Source organism: Lynx rufus, unplaced genomic scaffold (genome assembly GCF_022079265.1).
Source record: "Lynx rufus isolate CCGP_SWC_20201006 ecotype Redwood Valley unplaced genomic scaffold, mLynRuf1.p SCAF_8, whole genome shotgun sequence".
NCBI classification, from domain to species: Eukaryota; Metazoa; Chordata; class Mammalia; order Carnivora; family Felidae; genus Lynx; species Lynx rufus.
This window is the reverse complement of record NW_025814896.1, coordinates 59,718,655-59,739,787: the sequence shown is the minus strand read 5'-3', so window position 1 is coordinate 59,739,787 and position 21,133 is coordinate 59,718,655. Positions and strand designations below refer to the sequence as shown.

At 39.1% G+C, this 21,133-nt stretch overlaps 2 protein-coding genes across 3 annotated transcripts in view; one reads left to right on the top strand and one right to left on the bottom strand.

Moving 5' to 3' along the window:
- Window positions 1-2,951, bottom strand: part of CHST10 (carbohydrate sulfotransferase 10) — a 30,035-nt gene extending 27,084 nt beyond the window's left edge. The window contains exons 1-3 of one of the 2 annotated variants that reach the window (XM_047068969.1): window positions 2,803-2,951; window positions 1,537-1,558; window positions 789-852 (exon numbers count right to left, since the gene is read on the bottom strand). The gene's annotated coding sequence lies outside the window, so the exon portion shown is untranslated. The remainder of the gene's footprint in view (window positions 1-788; window positions 853-1,536; window positions 1,559-2,802) is intronic. The other variant, XM_047068968.1, reaches the window with a different exon arrangement.
- Window positions 2,952-3,174: 223 nt separating this feature from the next.
- NMS (neuromedin S) overlaps window positions 3,175-21,133 on the top strand; it is a 45,960-nt gene continuing 28,001 nt past the window's right edge. Inside the window, exon 1 of the mRNA XM_047069375.1 lies at window positions 3,175-3,304. The gene's annotated coding sequence lies outside the window, so the exon portion shown is untranslated. The remainder of the gene's footprint in view (window positions 3,305-21,133) is intronic.

Sequence of the window (21,133 nt, the reverse complement as noted above, 5' to 3'; positions counted from 1 at the left end):
ACATACATACCCCAGGGAAAGGATCACGAGTCCGGTGTTGAGTTTTTAAAACAGTAATTCAAAACATAACCAGGCACTAAGGGAAACTTCAACAAAAAAGCCTGGTAATGCACAAGGAACTGGTAGCCTTTGGGGGATTGATAGGAAGAAGGGAGATTAGGTAGCTGAGGGCTGGAGCAACTGGGGACATTCAACAATCAACTATTCCATATCTTTGTATTTGGACCTAAAATGTCATTACCTAATCAATAAAATCACTAAAAATGACAAGGTAGTAAGATAAAATATTGTGTATGAATTTATAATATATATAAAGTGCCATGACAGTCGCTGTGACTTCTAAATTCATAGGGCTTCTCTCAATCTAAGTTCAGAAATTTCCTTTGTCTACTGGGCCATTAATCATTACTAAAATTTACAGTCTCAGAACGACTGATCAGCCTTAGTTACCAGGATGAAAACATACCCCTTACTCTGTCCAGCTGAAGAATGTGTCTGAGATTAAGACAGATTCTCATGAATAACAATAACAAACAGCAAACGCCTGCCTGGGGCTATCTACACTTGAGGCACTGCTCTCAGCCAGTACCAAACTCACTTAATCCCAGGCTGAAGAGGTTGCTTCTATTATTATATTTCAGGAAACATTTCTAAGTAGAAGTGTACATACTCCTACTTAGGGCTTTTAAATTTCCCAAAATTTCCATACAAGCAAGTAAAGAGGCAGTAAGAATACTAAATGACAGGAATCTCAAATAACTAGTGAGATCACATTCTCCTTCACGCACCTTCTGAAGCCTGGGGTCCACATTTCCTTGAAGTATTTGCTCTGCCTGAGGTTCTTGGTTCCTCCTGTCACCGTATAGGATAATTAAAAAAAAAACAAACAATAAGCACCATTAAAAATGATAAGATCTTATGTAACACAACTTGGTTTATATTTTGGAAACAGTCAACCACTTTGATTATTCAAGTACAGTTTGCACAACAGGTTTCTTACAGAGGTGGGTTGTATATGGAATTTTTGACAAATGAATAAATATTCTAAGTGTACCAAAAGAAGTACCTGTTTAAAAAACTCATGTAAATTCATACAAAAAATGAAATAAGTTCTGTTGCAAAAAATAATTAAATCCTGTTATATCTATTTTATGTTTGACATAAAGAATGTCATAAAGAATTCTTTGGGTAAAGAATTCCTGTAGACGATGATGGGATGATGAAATCTTCCAATGCAAGATGTTCTCTGGGTTTTGTATTTCTTTACAGGCTTTAACATCCTGGCAATTTCTAGCCAAATGACACATCATGAATGAGTAACTGGAAACAAGCCAAACGCGTGGAATTAGAGATTACAGATTTAATAGAGTTGGCTGACAAAATAAACATACAACTCATTTAACATATAATACAGCCCCAACTGCCTGGGATGCATGTAGCACAGTCTAGCTGTGTTTCCTTTTACTCTTAAGAGTTCAATGTTAAAATTAAAAGCAATTTCACGTTATGCAGATGGAAAGATGAAGCTTTACGTACTCACATCCAGATTCTTCCAGACCTATATCAGAAGAAAAAAGACTCTTCATTCCTGCAATCTCAAAGGTCCTGAATTCACCTCTCCCCCATTTCTATTTCTAGCTTTCTCCCACCCTTTTATTGTACAACCTCAAGCATTTGAAAAATGATCTGAATATAACTGCAAATTGCCTGGGATATTTCCTGATTCTTTTCTTTCTTTGTTCAGTTTTGCAAGCACTCTGGTTTTCTCTTTGGGTAAGGAAAGAATTTTCCTCTCAGGTATTTCTTTGAGATTCTATTCTTTCAGGGTCTAGAGCAAAGATGGAAATTCCAATTTTGAGCCAAGATGGGCTCAAAATGGGAGTGGGGGGGAGGTTAGTTTCTCTTTGTGTCTTTTCTTTTTAACCCAGTCACTGAAAATTTCAAAGTGAATAAGTAGGTACTGGAGATCAGCAAGCCCGAGCTAAATTGAGCTGTCTAATTTTAAGAATGTCTGAGACATTTCTCACTCTGGCAGTTAAAACTGACCAATACCCAACTCTTTATGGCCCAAAGCCCCAGCCTCTGGGTGCTTCAGACAAAAAAACTCTTTATGACAGTCCTCCCGCTTAGCTAACCAGACAGAACCTGGCTGCACTGCCTTCTATTCATTCACTGACCGGCCCTTTCCTGCCTTTAGAGACTTGGAAAACAAAAACGACAGCTTTTGGAAAACCTGGTTCATCTCCCTAGCCAGAAGTGCAGAAATTTATACCTCAACCTCCAACTTCTGACCAGTCCTTCATTGTCAAAATCAGGGCTGAGAGCATTCTGGAGCCTATTTGGCAGGAAAGATGCGTTTCCAACCATCCTTTCCCCTCTCACCCACCAAAACCGTGCTTAATCGTGCACTTACGGTGCACATGTTCCTTCTTCCCTGCTCTCTCTCACTCTCTTTGCATGCTCCTTGCACTCAAGTGAAACATTTTCTTTCTCTTTCCACCCAATCACAAATGCAAATTCTCAGCCAAAGATGAAAGAAGTAAATTATAGATCACCAATATCAATCATTCCACCGGTCACACCATCCAGCAACAAGGACGCCGCCTTATTGCATAATTACCGTGATGAAGGTTCCTCTCATTAATCCCACCAACTAGAGAGGTCTTCAAGTCACCAAAACACACTGGGATGGTGCTCACAAAGAAAGACCGGTTCACCCCGTTTTCCTGTCCACCCGGGACGGGGTGGGGGTCGGGGCCCCGGGGTCTACGACACCCACACCCTGCCGGTCCCCGAGCTCACCCTCCGCGGAGCCGCAGCTCGCCGGGGTCCTCGGGCCCTTCCGCGGCGCTGGCGGCGAAGCTCTGCCCGGGCCTCGCGGGCCTGGGGGCGAAGCGCGCGGGGGTCCCAGCGTCCCGGGAGCGCGGGAGGCCCACCCCGCCCGGAGGCCTCGGCGCCGCCACCGGCGGCCTCCGTGCCGCGGCCCGCCCGGCCCGGGATGAGGCGGCGCGCCGGAAGGAGGAAGCCGGGAGCCCGAGGCCCTCTCCTGGGGGCGAGTTCGCCGCCGCCCCACGCGGCGCCCGCCCGCGCGCGCCGCCTAGCCCGCTGTGCGCGCCCCCGCCTCCGTCCCCGGCCGGGACGCGGGACGGCACGGGGCGGCGGAGGGGCCCCGGGACCCCGTCAGCCCCTGCGCATCTCCGCCGCCGGATCCTGCGCCCAGCTCTTGCGCCTCCCGTCCTCCCCCGGAAAGAAATTCCATCCCAGGAAATTACAGAGAAACGTGCGGCCGACCTCCAGAAAACAGGTATAATGTTTGAGAACGAAAAAAATCCCAAACCTGGGAAAACGAAGAAAGGCCAAACTTGGAAAAAGACAAAACTGCTTGAGTTTGGGGTACTTCCCAGCATTTTCTGATCAGTCTACTTTGTAAAAGCTTGACCTTTAGTTCTTCGCGGACCTCACTCTGCTGATAGTCTGGGGGATGTAATTTTGTTGTCTAGGTGTAGTTGATTAATACGCAACTGATAAAGGCCAGAACAGTGTACAGCCCTAGAGCACTGTGACTTACTAATCTGCAGAAATGGATAGGACTTTAGGGTTTAGAGCCTGGTCTAGAAGTCAACCCCAAAGCTGTTGGGGGTTTTATTGCCCTGGAAAAGATAAACTAGTTTTGTTTTGGTCTAACTTACCTGTTTGTTAACTGTCTTAACTATATGTGTATCTTTTTAGCAAATGGGGTAATAGAGATATGTGTGCACACACCGGCACGCACATGAACACATAAAATTTATCAAGCTTTTAAGGAGCCAGCCTCTTTTGGCCTACCCGGTGGGTGCCCTTCCTAATGAGTTAAATAGAATATGGATGGAGCTCACCATTTCAGTGTAGCAGGATTCTCACACAGAGCGGTGACAACGAGGCATTTCTTTCCAGGAAGCAACTTTATTCCTGCTGGCACCGCTCAGTTGGGTGTGTACCCAAAGAACTGAGCCCCCCAACGTCCAGTGGCATAGTTTTTGAATACACTTTGTATTTCTTTGGTAGCAGTCTGATTAAGTAATCTCAGTTTACAAGGTCATGAGGGATATTGTCACTTAGGTGCATAGCCAGCTTACCTTGAAGTTTTTTGGTTTTTTTTTCCCCTTTTCTCTCTTTTTGTCTCTCCTTAGGAAGGGGACCCTACCACATCAGAATTTCACTTTTTACATGATTACCAACCATCGTGGCTTAAAGATAGCAAGGTGGTTTACTTGGTCCTTTGGTCACTCATCCCAGTATTTATTAAGCCCTTACTTTAGGCACTGTGGTTGACATGAGACATGTGCTTTCTCCTTGAAGACTTAAATGGACATACATACGTGGGAGATACACAATAAGAAATTTGGAGTTTAGATGAGACATAGAACATAATCCAGGGTTTATGGGTCCAACCAAGCTCTAGGAATTAGGCCTTGTGTGTTCAGATCTTTACTGTACCACATACAGCTTGTGACCCTGTCAAGTTCTTTTCCCATATGTGTCCCATGTTCCTCATCTATAAAGTGAGGATATGGTACTATACAATATTGGAGATAATGCATTTAAAATACATAGCACAATTCTCTCCCAGTGGTAAATATTACAATAAACATAAACTACTTTCATTGTTATTATTTATTGCATTCCCAGTGTGCTGTTCAAATATTAAAAGATACAGTTCTTTCTAGGGATTTACACATTGGTGACAAAAATGACTGAGTATTTTTCTTAGGGTATTTGCAAGTAATTCTAGTTCTTTTTGTTTCTATAAATGAACTTCAGGAAAGCATTATTTAGTCTCTATAACAGAAGGATAGTTTCTAATGCAGTGGTTCTCAAAGTGTGATTCTTGGACCCCTGGGTCTGTAATGCCTAAGACTGTTTTCCCATTAATGCTAAGACATTAGTTGTCTTCACTATTTAGACATTTTTTCTGATGACACAAAAGTAATGGTGGGTAAAATTGATGCCACTTAGCATGAACCTTGGCAGTGGAATAAAATGAGATTGGTGCTTGTCTGCAGGCGAAGCTCTTCATGATGGTTTGTGATACTTTTTTTTTCATGGAACACCATTTTTACTTGAAAGAAGAACTGACAGACAAACTGTGGTTACACAGACTTGGGTATTTGGCAGACATTTTCTCCAAAATGAATGAAATGAGCCTGTCACTTCAGGAAAACAACTGATGCTATCTATTGCCAGTGATAAAATTCAGGCTTTCAAGTGAAAATTCAAGCTTTTGGAAAACCTGTATCTGCCACTAGGAGTTTGACAGTATCCCAATATTTAAAGATTTTTTTCTGATGAAATCAGTGGTGATGCTAAAACCTTTTCTTTCTTTCTTTCTTTCTTTCTTTCTTTCTTTCTTTCTTTCTCTCTTTTTTCTTTCTTGGTATATTGAATATTGATAGATTGTGGCTGAATAAGAAATATCTGTATATTATATATTTGGCCTTTTCCCTGATTTCTTGACACAGAGCTCCTAAAACTTTGTAATTTCCACAAAGATAGGGGTGACAGGAACATCTTTTGTTCTAATATTTAGCCTTTGTTCCTGGCTCCTGACACAAAGCTCCTAAATCTTTTGGAATTTCCTGGGTGATAGTATTTTTTGTTCTAATCAGTCAACTCTAGCTAGCTTCAGATGGGGATTGGTCACCACAAAGACCAAACCTTGATTAGAAACCTGGGACTTTCAGCCCCACCTCCCCCAACCTCTGGGGGGAGGTGTGGGGCTGGAGAATGACTTAATCATCCTGCCTATGTGATGAAGCCTCCATAAAAACACTTAAATCATAGGGTTTGGAGAGCTTCCATGTGGGTAAGCTATCGAGGTGCTGGAAGGGTGGCCATGTGGAGATGGCATGGAAGCTCTGTGCACACAGACAGCCTTGACCTAGGAATCTCTTCCATTTGGCTGTTCCTGAGTTGTATCCTTTATAATAAATCACTAATAAGTAAACTGTTGCCCTGAGTTTTGTGAGCCATCATAGTATAATCAAAACTGAGGGTGGGAGTGGGGGTCATGGGAACCTCCGGTTTGTAGCCAAGTCAGAAAGAGATACAGGTAACTTGGAGACCCAATATTTGTGACTGGCATCTAAAGTGGGAATGTCCTGGGGCGCCTGGGTGACGCAGTCAGTTGGTTAAGGGTCTGACCGGCTCAGGTCATGATCTCACAGTTCATAGGATTGAGCCCTGCATCAGGCTGTGGGCTGACAGCTCAGAGCATGGAGCCTGCTTCAGATTCTGTCTCCCTCTGTCTGCCCCTCCCCAACTCGCACGTGGTCTCTCTCGCTCTCATTCAAAAATAAATAAACATTTAAAAATAAATAAATAAAGTGGGAATGTCCTTGTAGGACTGAGCCCTTAATCCTGTGGAGTTTGCCACTAACTCCAGGGAGTGTCAAAATAAAGTTAAATTGTAAGATATTCAGTTAGTGTCTGGAGAATCAGAGAATTGATTTTTGATGTTGGAGAACATCCAGGCTGATGAATTTTAATGTCACAGAGTATGAGAAGTTCATTGATAGGGTCTTAGATTCCACACTGCATTAAACTTTAAGAAACTACCACTAGCTGAGTTTGGGTTTAGTGTTAAAGAAAAACACGCAAAATAATCTGAAAAGATTATGAAAATACTTCTTCCTTGTCTACTTTTCTGCATGAGGAAGGATTTTCTTTATATTCTTTCACCAAAATAACATTGCAGCAGATTGAATGTAGAAAGGACAGTGTATATGAATCCAACTATCTTCTAACTGAGACATTAAAGAGATTTGCAAAAAAAAAAAGCTAAATTTTTGTTTTGGAAAATATAGCTGTTTTTCTTTAAGGTTGTTATTTATGGTACCCTATAACATGGGAATATTATTATCTTCAAATGAATTAATAAATGTTTTAAATTTCTCAGTTTTTATTACTAATACCGTAAACTTGGATAGTCATAATCCAGATTAACAAAAGCTCTTTGGGGTTCCTTGATCATTTTTAAGAGTGTAAATGAATCCTCAGATCAAAATGTTTGAGAACTGCTGTTTAAAAGAAATTCAAGTCCTTAATGATAAAAGAAAAATATACCAGATTCTTTCACCTTCCACAACCGTAAAATGTATATCTTTAAAGTCAAGGCCAGAGGTGAGACTAGGGAATAACAGAAGTTAACCACTGGCCCAAAATATTGCCACCTGTTGGAACCAAACCAGTGGAATAAACAAATAGATGCATCTAGAGAAACCTAGATGCCTCTTATGGGGTTATGGGTTACATGAAAAGCCATTCTCCTATGAGAGTAAAAATTTGCCAGTTCCTCTGACCATTCTGTGGTACTAAGATTTCATAAATTTCTGTCAATACTTCATTTTGGGTTAAGCACAAAATGGACTTGGGGTTCGTTAGTGTCAGATCCTAGAAATTGAAATTGTTTTCCTTCTTTGGACTTCCCGAGCTCCTCACTAAACCACAGAGAGGCTCCTGCTTTTTCCAAGGCAGGGCCCTGGCCAGAGACGGTTCCCACAATACTGGCTAGCCCCTTCCTGTGTTCTCATCTCAGTGTTCACAGTTGACGTCAGCCACTCACAGACCTCCTTGGGTTTTCTTTAAAAGAATGTGTTTGGAAATTATTTCTCAGCCATCCTGGAATTTAAAGGCAATGGAAAATTGCATATAGAGAGCACACATCCAAGTTCCTTTTCCCGAGCCTACTGAAAAATTGCACTTGACTCCCTTGGTGGGTGTATGAGGAGATACTTAAACAGAGTTGAAATGAGATTTTTCCCAGGTTAAGGCTTTAGGAGAGCTGTAGTGGCCACAGCCAGGCATCTCTAAGGAGTTCTAGAACTGTGAAATTGTTCGGTTACTAAGAGGGCTCTTAGGAGATGTGTAGAGATAGGGATTATACAGACCCGCCAAGTTGATGGCCCTTTCCAATTTATAGAGGGCCATGTAATTCAAAAGTTGTTTGTTTGTTTGTTTGTTTGTTTACCAGCAGATGGTGGAGGGAAATAGCCTGTCTTTTATGCTGTGGCCCTCAGAAAACCTCTAATGAGTTTATTATGGTCTTTATGGGGGGGGTTGTTTTTTCTTGTTAATAGCTTCTCCTAAACTAGGTAAAATATGATAGAGCTTCACATTAGGAAAAAGTCACCAGAAGATTTTTTTCATATTTTAATTCTTTTTTTAAGTTTATTTATTGAGAGAGAGAGAGAGAGAGAGAGAGAAGAAGAAGAAGCAGAGGGAGAAAATTCCAAGCAGGCTCCACACTGTCAGTGCACAGTCAGACACGGGAACTGCTAGATCATGACCTGAGCTGAAATCAAAAGAGTTGGACACTTAACCGACTGAGCCACCCAGGTGCCCCTCATATTTTAATTCTGAGACCTCTTTAAGACCTACATTTTGAATTGTTGAAAACACATTTTAAATATTATTAAAATGAGAAAAACCAAAGAGGTGCTGAGCTGTTGAGATGGGAAGACACATCCTACTGTCAGGTTAGACTATATTCTCAATGTAATTGCCTAGGGATAGAAAATTGTATTGGAAGTAAGGTGACCACACAGAGTAAGATTGAGCCATATGACTAAGCCAATGAATATACACAAAAGTAATCTAAGCCACCCATAGGGCTCACCATTGGGAACATGCCATATGATCCTGAAGTTTTCTTCCCCTGACACATGTCCTAGAAGGCAACACACAGAATAGAAGCAGCTGTGATTGCTAAGTCACCATTTGGAGGAATATTACAGTACCTGCATAGAATAAGACAAACATGAAATCAGTATTCATTGTGGTAAGCCAAGAATAGTTCATGGTATGTGCCTTATTAAGCACAGCCTATCCTAATATAATATTCTAGTTAAGTGATAAGCACACTGGACTGAAAGTCAGGAGACTTAGGTTCTGTGAAGTTGAACTATAAGAAATTGCTGATAATCATTAGTTTTTGATGTTCAAGAATGTCAGTTTTACATGATTCACCCTTATAGTTACACTTCTGTGACCAAGTGATATGCAACACTGAGTAATCCACCAATCCCAAAGGTATCTCATTTTTCTCATTTATAAACATCAGACCTCATAGACATCTCTGGAACATTCCACCCACTAACAGCAGAATACACATTTGTCTCAAGGATACATGGAACATTCTTCAGGATATATATCCTATATGCTAAGCTGTAAAACAAGCCTCAATACATTTAAAAGGGTTGAAATTATGCAAAGAAAGTTCTCTAACGATAATGGAATTTAGAAGTCAGTAACATGAGGAAATTTGAGAAATATACAAATTAAATTGAACAACACAATAACCAATGGGTCAAAGAAGAAATCACAAGACATTAGAAAATACTTTCAAATGAATGGAAACAAAAGCACAGCATACCTGAACTTATGGAATATACTGAAAGCAGAACTCAGAAATGTATAGCTATAAATGGGAATGTTACAAAAGAAAAAGATCTCAAATTTAACCTAACCTTTTACTTTATGAAACTAGCAAAAGAATAGCCAGCTAAACCCAAATCAAGAAAAAGGAAGGAAATAACAAATATTGAAGTGGAAATAAATGAAAGAGAAAATTGAAAAACAATGGAGAGAATAACAAAAAATTCGTTCTTTGAAAAGATCAACCGAATTGATACACCTTTTTCTAGACTGACCAAGAAAAAAAAGAGAGAGGAATAAAATTACTAAAATCAGGAATGAGAGGGGAGACATTACTACCAAGACTATAACTGTTGGAGAAATCAAAAGGATTATAAGTGAATACTTGAACATTTGTATGCCAACCAATTATATAACCTTACATAATGGACAAATTCCTAGAGAGACACAACCTATCTAAAATTGACTCAAGAAGAAAATCTGAATGGACCAATAGCAAGTAAGAGATTAAATTAATGGTTTTAAAACTTCCAACAAGGAAAAGTCTAAGCCAGGTAATTTTACTGTTGAATTCTACATTTAAAGAAGAATTAATACCAATCCTTCACAGCTTCTTCGAAAAAATAGAAGAGGATGGAATACACCTCAACTCATTCTGTGAGGCCAGTATTACCCTGAAACCAAAACTAGAAATAGGCATCACAAGAAAACTACAGACCAATATTCTTATGACTACAAACACAAAAATCCTCAAAAACATACAAATTGAATCCAGCAACATCTATAAAGGATTATACCCCATGCCCAAGTGGGATATATCTCAAGAATACAAGATTGCTTTAGCATCTGAAAATCAATTAATGTAATATACCATGTCAATAGAATAAAGACAAGTCACATGACTAAATAGAAGCAGAAAAAGCATTTGACAAAATGCAACTCCCTTTTATGAGAAATGCATGCAACACACTGGAATAGAAGGGAACTTACTTAACTTGGTAAGTGGCATTTACAAAACCCCACAGATAGCATCGTACTTAAAATAGTGAAAGACTGAAAGCTTTCCCCCAAGATCAGAAACTAGACAAGATGTCTGCTTTTATTATTTCTACTCAACATTTTACTGGAGGTTCCAGGTAGGACAGTTAGGCAAGAAAAAAAAAATAGTATCCATACTGGAAAGGGATAAATAAAACTATTTCTGTTTTAGATGACATGATCTTGCATACAGAAAATCCTAAGGACTCCACTAAACTATTAGAACTAATAAATGAATTGAACAAAGTTACAATATATGAGACCAACCTACAAAAATCATCTGTATTTTTATAGACTAGCAATGAACAATCCAAAAATGAAATTAAGAAAACAATTCTGTTTATAATAGCATCTAAAGGAATACAATTCTTGGGGATATATTTAACAAAAGAGGTATAATACTTATACTCTGAAAACTATAAACATTTTTGAAAGGAATTAAAGAACACCTAAATAAGTGCAGAGACATCCCATGTTCATGTATCAGGAAATTTAATATTGTTAAGATGGTAGTACTCTCCAAATGACCTGCAGATTCATTGCAGTCCTCATCAAAATTTCAGACGACTTCTTTGCAAAAATTGCCAATGTGACCCTCAAGTTTGCATGGATATTCAAGAAACTCAGAGTAGCCAAAACAATCTTGAAAAATAAGATCAAAGTGAGAGGAATCACATTTCCCAATCTTAAAACTTACTACAAAGCTGTAGTAATCAAGAGAATGTGGTACAGGCATTAGAATAGACATATAGATCAATGGAGTAGAATTGAGAGTCCAGAAGTAAACCCTCACATTTATAGTCAATAGATTTATGACAAGGTTGCTAAGACAGTTAATGGAAACAGAATTGTATTTTCTACAAATGGTGTCAGATGACTGGATATCCACATGAAGAAGAATGGATTTAAACACCTCTGTCATAACGTATTCAAAACTTCACTCAAAATGGACCATAGATATAACTGCAAGAGTTAAAACTTAAAAAAAAAAAGCTAGCAGAAAAATAGGCATAAATCTTTGTAACCTTGAATTAGACAATAGTTTCTTAGATATGACACCAAGAGCACAAGGTCAAAAAAAGAATTTTTTTCATTAAAATTTTAAAAATGTTGTGCTTTAAAGAACACTATCAAGAACATGAAAAGACAGTCCATATAATGGGAGAAAATTGTTGCAAGTCATATATACCTGTTAAGGGACTAGTGTCTGGAATATGTACAGAACTCCTACAATTCCATAATAAAAAGACAAAAAAAAAAACTCAATAAAAATGCGCAAAGGATCTGAATAGACATTTCTCCAAAGAAGATATGCAAATGACCAATAAGTGCATGAAAAGATGCTCAACATCACTAATCAGTAGGGAACTTAGAATCAAAATCACAGGGAGATACCACTTAACACCAACTGGAATGGCTACAATCAGAAAAGACAATAACAAGTGCTGATGAGTTGTGGAGAAATGCAACACTCATACATTACTGGTAAGAATATAAAATGGTGCTGTTGCATCAGAAACCAGTTGGCGGTTCCTCAAATGTTAAACATAGGGTTCCCATATAACCCAGCAATTTCACTCCTGAGTGTGTACCCAAGTGAAATGAAAACAAGCCTACAGATAAACTTGTACATAAATGTTCACATCACTATTTATAATAGCCTAAGAGTAGAAACATCTCCATCAAATGATGAATGAATTAACAAAATGTGGTATATCCATACAGTGGAATATGACTTGGGAAAAAAAAAAAAGAAGAAGGAATGACATGGATGAACCTTGAAAACATGTTAAATTGAAAGAAGCCAGATACAAAGGACAACATGTTGTATGACTCCATTTAAATGAAATGTCTGAAATAGGCAAATCTGTAGTGACAGAAAGTGGAATAGTGGTTGCCTGGGGCTGGAGTGAAGGTCAGGAATTGGGAGTGACTATTAGATACAGGGTTTCTTTTTGGGGGCAATGAAAATATTCTAGAATTAGATTGTGGTGATTGCTCAACAACTCTGTGAACATACTAAAAGCCATTGAACTTTAAGTGGATGAGTTTTAGGGTATGTGAATTATATCTCAATAAAAAGGTTAATTAAAAATGTGAATGTGTAGTGATTTAGAAAAATACCCTCACTTATATTGCAGTTTACCTCGTTGTATGTATCTGTTGAACAGAATAGTAGATGGAAAAATGCTCAGCTAATAGGAGATGTGATTTCCAATCTGGCTTTCATGTAGAGTCTGGTAAATCAACTTCTGAGCCCCAGTTTTCTAACATGAAACCAATATGTTATTTTGAATAACTGCTGTGTTCCCTTCCAGCTTTAATAGCCAATTATTCTATGGAAGCTAGGTCTGAATCTGTAAAGAGTTGTTGTGGGGGATGTACATTTATATCTGGGTTTAAGTCCTGTAATGAAAATAGCAAAGTGTGGAAGGAAAAATGTCAGAAGCATTCATCTAAGAAGAAAATAATATGGAGACATAAGGAGAAAAAAAAAGACAAATTTTTTTGTCTATGTGACATACGGTTAGGTAATTACCCATCCAGTTGGTTGAAAACACAATTATTATTTTCTTTCCAATCATGGCAAGATGGGACCTACTTTTACATCTCTTATGATAAGGAAACTGACAATTAAAGTTACTATTATCTTTTTTCATACAATGCTACTCAGAATGCAACATAGTGCTAGAGTGGCACTTTGAAAAATTGGCCTGCACTTCTGGTATTGAGTTCATAAAGCATGGGAAAAATGTATCTTGGTTAGACAAGATGTGTTAATAAAAAGCATGAATTGACTGTAAGTATCAAGAATTAACAAACTCCTGATGTCTTATACTAAAGATTGTTTTAGGATCGTTATCAGAAAAGCTCTCACATCAGGTGGAAGGTTGGAAATTCACCATGCATATGCTCTATTTTATTTACCATCCAAATCTTCCGCTAGTAATAAGTTAGGGAGGTGCATTGATTCTTCAAACCACGAGAGCACTATTTGGTTCCCAGCTACTGTTGACTCTCAAACCTGGCTGATCATCAGGGATCAGTGTAAAGATAATTCACATCAGTGGCTCTGTCCCCTAGAGATTCTCATTCACTAGGTAAAGCCCGGACCCTAATATTTAAAATCTCCTCAGATGATTCCAGTGAGCAGCCAAGTTTGGGAATACTTGTCTAATTAAGGCCCTGAATTACTGGATAGCCTTAGTGCTTAAGTGCCACTGACTGAAAAATGCTATTGAGAGAGGACTTCAACCCCCTCCATTCTGACTTCAGTCTGTACCTTCTAATTGATTAAGTTCTTTTCAGCTTATCTCTTAACTCAGGCAAAAGACTGTGTGGGTACAGCATCCTGTGATGGGAACTGACACTATTCCCTCGAGCAATAGAGACCCCCCTGATGCCAGCAAGACCCCACATATTAGACCTGACCTTTACTGCCAAGCTGCATGAACCTACCGACCTTTGTCCCACATTTCCCTTATGTAAACCTAGAAATATTTTCAGCACTTTGGAGATGGTCTTTGAGATGTTAGTCTGATGTCTTCCCAGCGTTGTTAGTGTTACTGAAATAAATTCCTTTCTTGTTTCACTGCCACTCATGTCTCTGGCTTTGGATTTTGTCAGCAGGAATGAGTGGGCCGAACCTGGTCTGTTTGGGAGCCAGATGCTGTTGTATCCCTGTGCCCCAGTTACACTATGTTAATTTATATTTACTTTTGTGGACAGGACAGAGAAATGCTACATTAATTGTACTAAAACTCTTTTTACAAAGTGAAAATAGTAATCATGCATCCGTATGATTGATTACATACGCTTTCTTTTTCAGCACCACCTTCAAAGTTTTGGCCTAACCCCCCTTTGTTTCCAGAGTCTCAAGAGTCTCTGGCAAATGGGCTGCCATTATTAACCTATGCTCTTGATCTTGATTACTTGAAAAGTCTTAGGATTGAGTGATTTGAAACACACCGAAGAATACTAGTGTTTTATTTGTATTTTCCATTTGGTCAAAATCTGTTTTGTTTTCCCTTGCCTTAATTGAATCACTTGTGACTGGTTGTTCAAAAGCTCTTCTTCAATGTTGGCCAGGGGTTTTTGACAGACAGTAGTTCAATGCACTGGAATAGACTATTCCAATGTATGCACTGGTTGCAAAAACCTTACCTACCTTTGGAAATTCTGTGATTTGAGAGGTTTGATAACTTCCTCTGCCTTGAATTGACTTGCTTTGTATACCAAAGACCCAGTTTCAATACTGCATCGTGGTGGTATGCCTTTTCTTTGTTTATGAAAGTTGGTAATCCAAATTCAAGTTAAAATTCAGCCACGTTTGGGGCCACCAAAGTAATTTGCTTAACTGAGATGACAGTGGAGTGAACAGATGCCTTGCCTGAATGAGTGAATTTATACATGTGTAGCCAATGACAACTACGTGACAGCCTTCTCTTCATTCTGGTGGCTGGCAAATTTCTTTTGCTATTGATTATAAGAGACAGACATGGATGTAGGTGATACCCTAGTTCCTAGTAGAAGTTAAAGAAAAGAATGTTTTAAGAGGGGATACTACTCACAACTTTCTATTGAGACCACTCTCTTAAAGGCCATTGATAACGAGATTAATTCTACAGACATTTATCAAATGCTTACTACATGCCAAGTGTTATGCAAGTGCTGGAGATCCATAGATGAATAATAATAGTAATATATATAGCAAACGTTTATATAATGAATACTATATGTAAGCAACGTTCTTCATACTGCACACAGCAACCTTTTAGTGGGTCACAAGAATCAATTTAGTGCTTCACAACCATCATTTGAAAAATGAAGAGAAATGAAGTAACAGAGTGGTTCCCTCGTATTAAGATTAGGCCATTTTGGCATGGACATTATTTTGAGTTAAAACAATCAAAACCCAGCAGATTCAGGAAAAGGCTCTTTATCTCTCCATTAACTGTCTGCTAGTACAAGGAAGAGAGCTATTAATAGAGATTCTCCTTTACCCAAGAAATTTGTCTGCATAATAGGGTACCTGTGTTTTCCAAACATCTCCTTATACCTTCCTGCTAATGTTCTTTCTCCCTTTTGTATCCTCAGAGTCCTACCCGTCTCCTTAGCTCATGTAAGTGTCACGTTGCCTCATTGTCTTTGGAATTTCCATGTCTGTGTGGATTCCCTGTGTGTGTGCTATTAAATTTGACTTTTTCCTATTAATCTGTGTCTAGTCAACTTGATCTTAGACCTGGTAGAAGGGCCTTGAAGGGCATAGGAAATTTTCAACAACAGTAAGAATTGTTCCATAAAACTTTTATTTCATACACACCTATACTCATACATCTATGTCCAGTGGGTCACAATATAAAATTTATTTCCTATTGTTTTGGTCAAAATGGTTTAAAAAAATGTTTATTTTATTTTTGAGAGAGAGAGAAAGAGTGCAAGCAGGGGAGGGACAGAGAGAGAGGGAGACCCAGAATCTGAAGCAGGCTCCAGGCTCTGAGCAGCCAGCACAGAGCCCAACACAGGGCTCAAACTCACAAACTGGAGATCGTGACCTGAGCTGAAGTTGGACACTTAACTGACTGAGCCATTTAGGCACCCCTGGTCAAAACAGTTTTAAAGTCACTGATCTGGAACACTATTACTAGAAGCATTAAAATGGATTAATTACAGATTCAATTTTTTAACAGATATAAGGCTATTTAGAATTTTAATTTTTTTTATATAAGTTGGTTAGTTATCTTTTGGTTAGTTGTGTTTTGGGGGGGAATTTTCCATTTCATCTGACTTTTCAAATTTATTTGCATAAAGTTATTCATAGTATCTTATCTTTTTTTAATATTTGTGGAATCTACATTAACATCTCCCTTTTCATTTCATACTGGTCATTTGTGTTTTCTTTCTTTTTTTCCTGCCCAATCTTGCTAATGTTTATACTTTATTGTTATTATTTTTTTTTAATTTTTTTTTTCAACGTTTATTTATTTTTGGGACAGAGAGAGACAGAGCATGAACGGGGGAGGGGCAGAGAGAGAGGGAGACACAGAATCGGAAACAGGCTCCAGGCTCTGAGCCATCAGCCCAGAGCCCGACGCGGGGCTCGAACTCCCGGACCGCGAGATCGTGACCTGGCTGAAGTCGGACGCTCAACCGACTGCGCCACCCAGGCGCCCCTATTGTTATTATTTTTAAAAAATTTTGATTTGTTGATCTTATTTCTTCTGTTGCATGTCTGCTCTCTATTTTATTGATTTCTGCCTTTATCCTTTTTCTTCCTTTTTATTATTTTCTGTTCTTTTTTTTAAAGTTTATTTTTATTTATTTTGAGAGAGAGATAGAGAGCAAACGGGAGGGGCAGAGAGAGAGGGAGAGAGAGAATCTGAGGCAGGCTCCATGCCATCAGCACAGAGCCTGATTCAGGGCTTGAACTCATGAACTGTGAGATCATGACCTGAGCCGAAATCATGAGTCGGATGCTTAACCAACTAAGCCACCCAGGCACCCGAGGTGCTGTTCTTTTAAAGATAGAAGCTTAAATCATTTATTTTCAGCTTTTCTAATATTTACATTTAAAGCTGTAAATATCCCTTTAAGTACAACTTTGGCTACTTTCTATAAATTTTGACAGAATACTTACCTGTCAAGGTTTTAAGACTCCATAAAAACCTACATTTTGCTCCTTTTCCTGCTTCTATTCCTTACTAGGACCTGCACCCCCACTTTACACATGCCTTGTAATGCAAATAGCATATGTCCTCCTTGTAAGGGACAGGAGTTAATGATTTCTCTGGAATAGATAACATCTAAGGAAGGGCCAGGTGAGAATGATCAGAGGAAGCTGTCATATGCATATTCCAGACCACAGATACTAGAGGGCTCAGCACCATGGCCCCCTGCCTCCAAGGAATAACACTTGGGCCCTTGACTATGTTCTAACTTGTTCTTGGATGCCTGAAAGGACAAATTCACTGGATCACAATCCTCAATAAAAACCCCCAGACCCTGAACAAAGATCAGACACATATGTGCTCCTTTCCATGTCTCCCGGATGCTTCATCTGTATCTGTTCTCTCTGTATGTTCAATAAACTCTGCTTTCACTTCCTGCTGGTTTGCATTTGATTTCCATCCTTCACAAAGTCAAGGACCCTCTTCCTGCAGGACCCCATCTGGGTCTGGCCTGCTGGTGTCAATAATTCAATGGTTCTGTTTGATTTGTTCTATTTAATTTCTTTCAGCTTGAGGAGTATGGCAGCATAATTTTGTGACTATCAGAACAATAGTCACAATTTCCCAAATCATTTCTTATTTAAAATATATCTAACAAAACATCTTTTGGCATTATCTTATGAAATAGCTTTTACCAGGAGACTGTGGTGCGACCCCAACAGGTGGAGGCGGCCATGCAGGCAGTGAAAGAATTTGCCCAAGGCAGAACAAAGGAGATAGCAATGTATTGAATACATTGTAAGGGAGTAGTGGGCAGGACAACAAAGGAAAGTCTGCCAGGAGGCAGTGTTGGGGGGGGGGGGGAGAGGTGGTTTCTATAGTTATGTAGTTATGGGAGGGAGTGGGGAAGTATGGGAACATATGGAATTTTCCTTTTTTGGTAACTATGCCCTGTTGTAAGTAGCCCATTTGTCAACTGGGGCCTATGGCTATACTGAAGTGAATCACTTAATAAGCCTGTTTGCATTCAGCCTGGTGGTCGTTTGTGGGTCCTTTTACTTTCCTCGGTTTTCCATTGCTCAAGCCTATTGCCTAAAAGCAGCCTTGTGGAAGCACATTTTGATTCTTCCCTGCTTCTATAAGAACTATGAAATGGCATCTCGAATTCTTCTTGTAATATATGAGCTATTAAGTGTTGCTTATTCATAATGTCTGTGGGCAAATAAGGACATGACAATGAACCTCTTTTGTCTTAATAAAACTCAATATATTAAAACTTTCCAGAAAATTGAAATGCTATTATAATCATGGCAAAACATTAAGACAACCAATTAGAATTATGTACTTTTGATATAAAAGTTTACTTTCAGGGCACCTGGGTGGCTCAGTTGGTTAAGCTTCTGACTCTTGGTTTCAGCTCAGGTCATCATCTCACAGTTCATGGGTTTGAGCCCCACATAGGGCTCCACAGCTGGCAGCAAAGAGCCTGCTTGGGATTCCCCCCCCCCACCCCTCCCCCACTCACACTGACTCTCTCTCAAAATAAATAAATAAAATTAAAAAAAAATAAAAGTTTCTGCAGTCCAGTTACATCTGTAAGAATAGCTTTATTATGCCAAATAATCTGTTTTCCCAGAGGCATGGAGATAACAAAGATGCTTTCCTCTTTTCTTTTTGGGATGGGATGTCTCTCACCCACTGCTAGAAGGGCCTACATTCTCAAGGCTCAGCACTAGAATTGCATTAGCACTAAGAAAAAAGCCAAGCCCTGGAGACTCAAAATTTATAATATGAAAAGAGGGCAGAATAGAATTATTGACAAATGGAATGTGGAGCTGGGTTGTTTTGCCTCTCTAATTCTGAGTCATTTTATCACATATGAAATGTCCTATAAAGAGTAATTTAACCTCCTGATGTAGATATTGCTTGATTCATGGCACACAGTGGGATAAAAACTGGCCTAGTTAATTGCAGTACCAAATTTTTAGGAAGGAGCAGGACATGGTCTTGGTTGTTGGAAGTCAGAAAATTTGCTTCAGAAGACATCATTTTGCAGTCCTTTGATTCAGCATTTCCATATCTAGGGATTTGCTCTAAGGAAATAACTATTTACATTTGTGAAGCTTTAATTATAAGGATGTCTATCATAATATTGCTTAGAGTTCTATAAAAACTACAAAAAGCCTAAATATTCTCAATTAGGTAATGTAAGTTTATTATATTGGAATATGATAAGGCCAAAAATGATGCTTCTAATGAATATTTCATTCTATAGAAAACATTCCTACTATATTTTAATTTGATTTTTTAATGTTTATTTATTTTCGAGAGAGGGAGAGACAGAGCATGAGCAGGGAAGGGGGAGAGAGAGGAAGACACAGAATCCAAAGCAGGCTCCAGGCTCTGAGCTGTCAGCACAGAGCCCAACATGAGGTTCGAACTCACAAAGATTTCATGCAAGATCATGACGTGAGCTGAAGTCGGACACTTAATCAACTGAGCCACCCAGGCACCCCTACTATATTTTAAAGATACAAATATTATATGTGATGTAATTCAATTTTTTTAAAGGGCACATGGCATATTATATACTGTATGCTTTGATAAAATACCAGAAGGGATAAATACCAGATGTTGACGGTTGTTATCTCTTGGAGTGGGGATTATAGGTGATTATATTTTTTGGCTTATCTGCAGTTTAAAACAACTTCTTAAAAAAAAGTCTATGCTTTTTGTTTGTAATACTGAAAAATAGAAGCTATTGCTTTATAAATTGCATTAGAGCAATTGAAAGATGAGTGAATATGGACCCTTGCTGTGAGAATTTCCAGCTATCTGACTTGGATGACATTTAAAAAACTGTTTAATTGTTTTTGAATCACCTCATCTGCAGCATAGATAGGAAGGTATTCAACAGAATATTAACCATGATTATGGTTATTGAATATGGAAGAATCTGAGTATTTCCTTCTTGAGTTCAATCAGAGAAGCCTACCAGTAGGAATGGGATGTATTACAGGGATTTGGCCTTACAAAATTGTGGGAGCTAGTTAAATAGCTTATACACGGAGGTTATCTCCGCATCCAGAGCTGGGCCTGATGTCAGTAGGGAAGGCAGTCAGGAAAGAAAGGGCATGAAATGAGAGAGAGCAGAGACAAGCTGGAATCTGCAAGGATGAACTAAAAGCCACATCAGTTTCTCACCGACTTCACTGCTCTGACTTCAATGATAACTTGAAGAAGATACTTGTGCCTGTTGTCACAAAGCTAATGTGTACCTGGTAGGAGGTAGAAAGCCCAGAAGTCCAAGGAGGAATCCAGCAGGAACTAGAAGAGCTGTGGGTCTGGCTGCTGTCTCACACCAAGGTGGGAGGCAGATCTGTGGTATCAGTCATGGTCTGCAACCACACCTGACTCTCCACAAACCAGGTAGAAATACACAGTTGACCCTTGAACAGAGGGGCCACTTATACCTGGGTATTTTACAGTAAAGTACTGTAAATGTATTCTCTCTCCCTTATGATTTTCTTAATAGCATTTTCTTTTCTCTAGCTTACTTTAATTGTAAGAATACAGTATATATAATAACACATAACATGCAAAATGCATGTTAATCGACGGTTTATATTATCTGTAATGCTTCTGGTCAACAGTAAGCTATTAGTAGTTAAGTTTGGGGGGAGTCAAAAATTATAGGAGTGCTGGATGGCTCAGTCAGTTAAGTGTCTGGCTCTTGATTTTGGCTCAGGTCGTGATCTCATAATTTGTGAGTTCAAGCCCCAGATCAGGCTCTGTGCTGACAGCACGGAGCCTGCTTGGGATTCTCTCTCTCCCTCTTTCTCTGCCCCTCCCCCACTTGCTCACTCTCTCTCTCTCTCTTTCTCTCTCAATAAATAAACTTAAAAAAATTATATGTGGATTTTTGACTGTGTGGGGAGTGGGGGTGTTGGTGTCCCTAACCCGTGTTGTTCAAGGGTCAACTGGTACAACCAAATGGAGTAGAAGTATATTTCTGA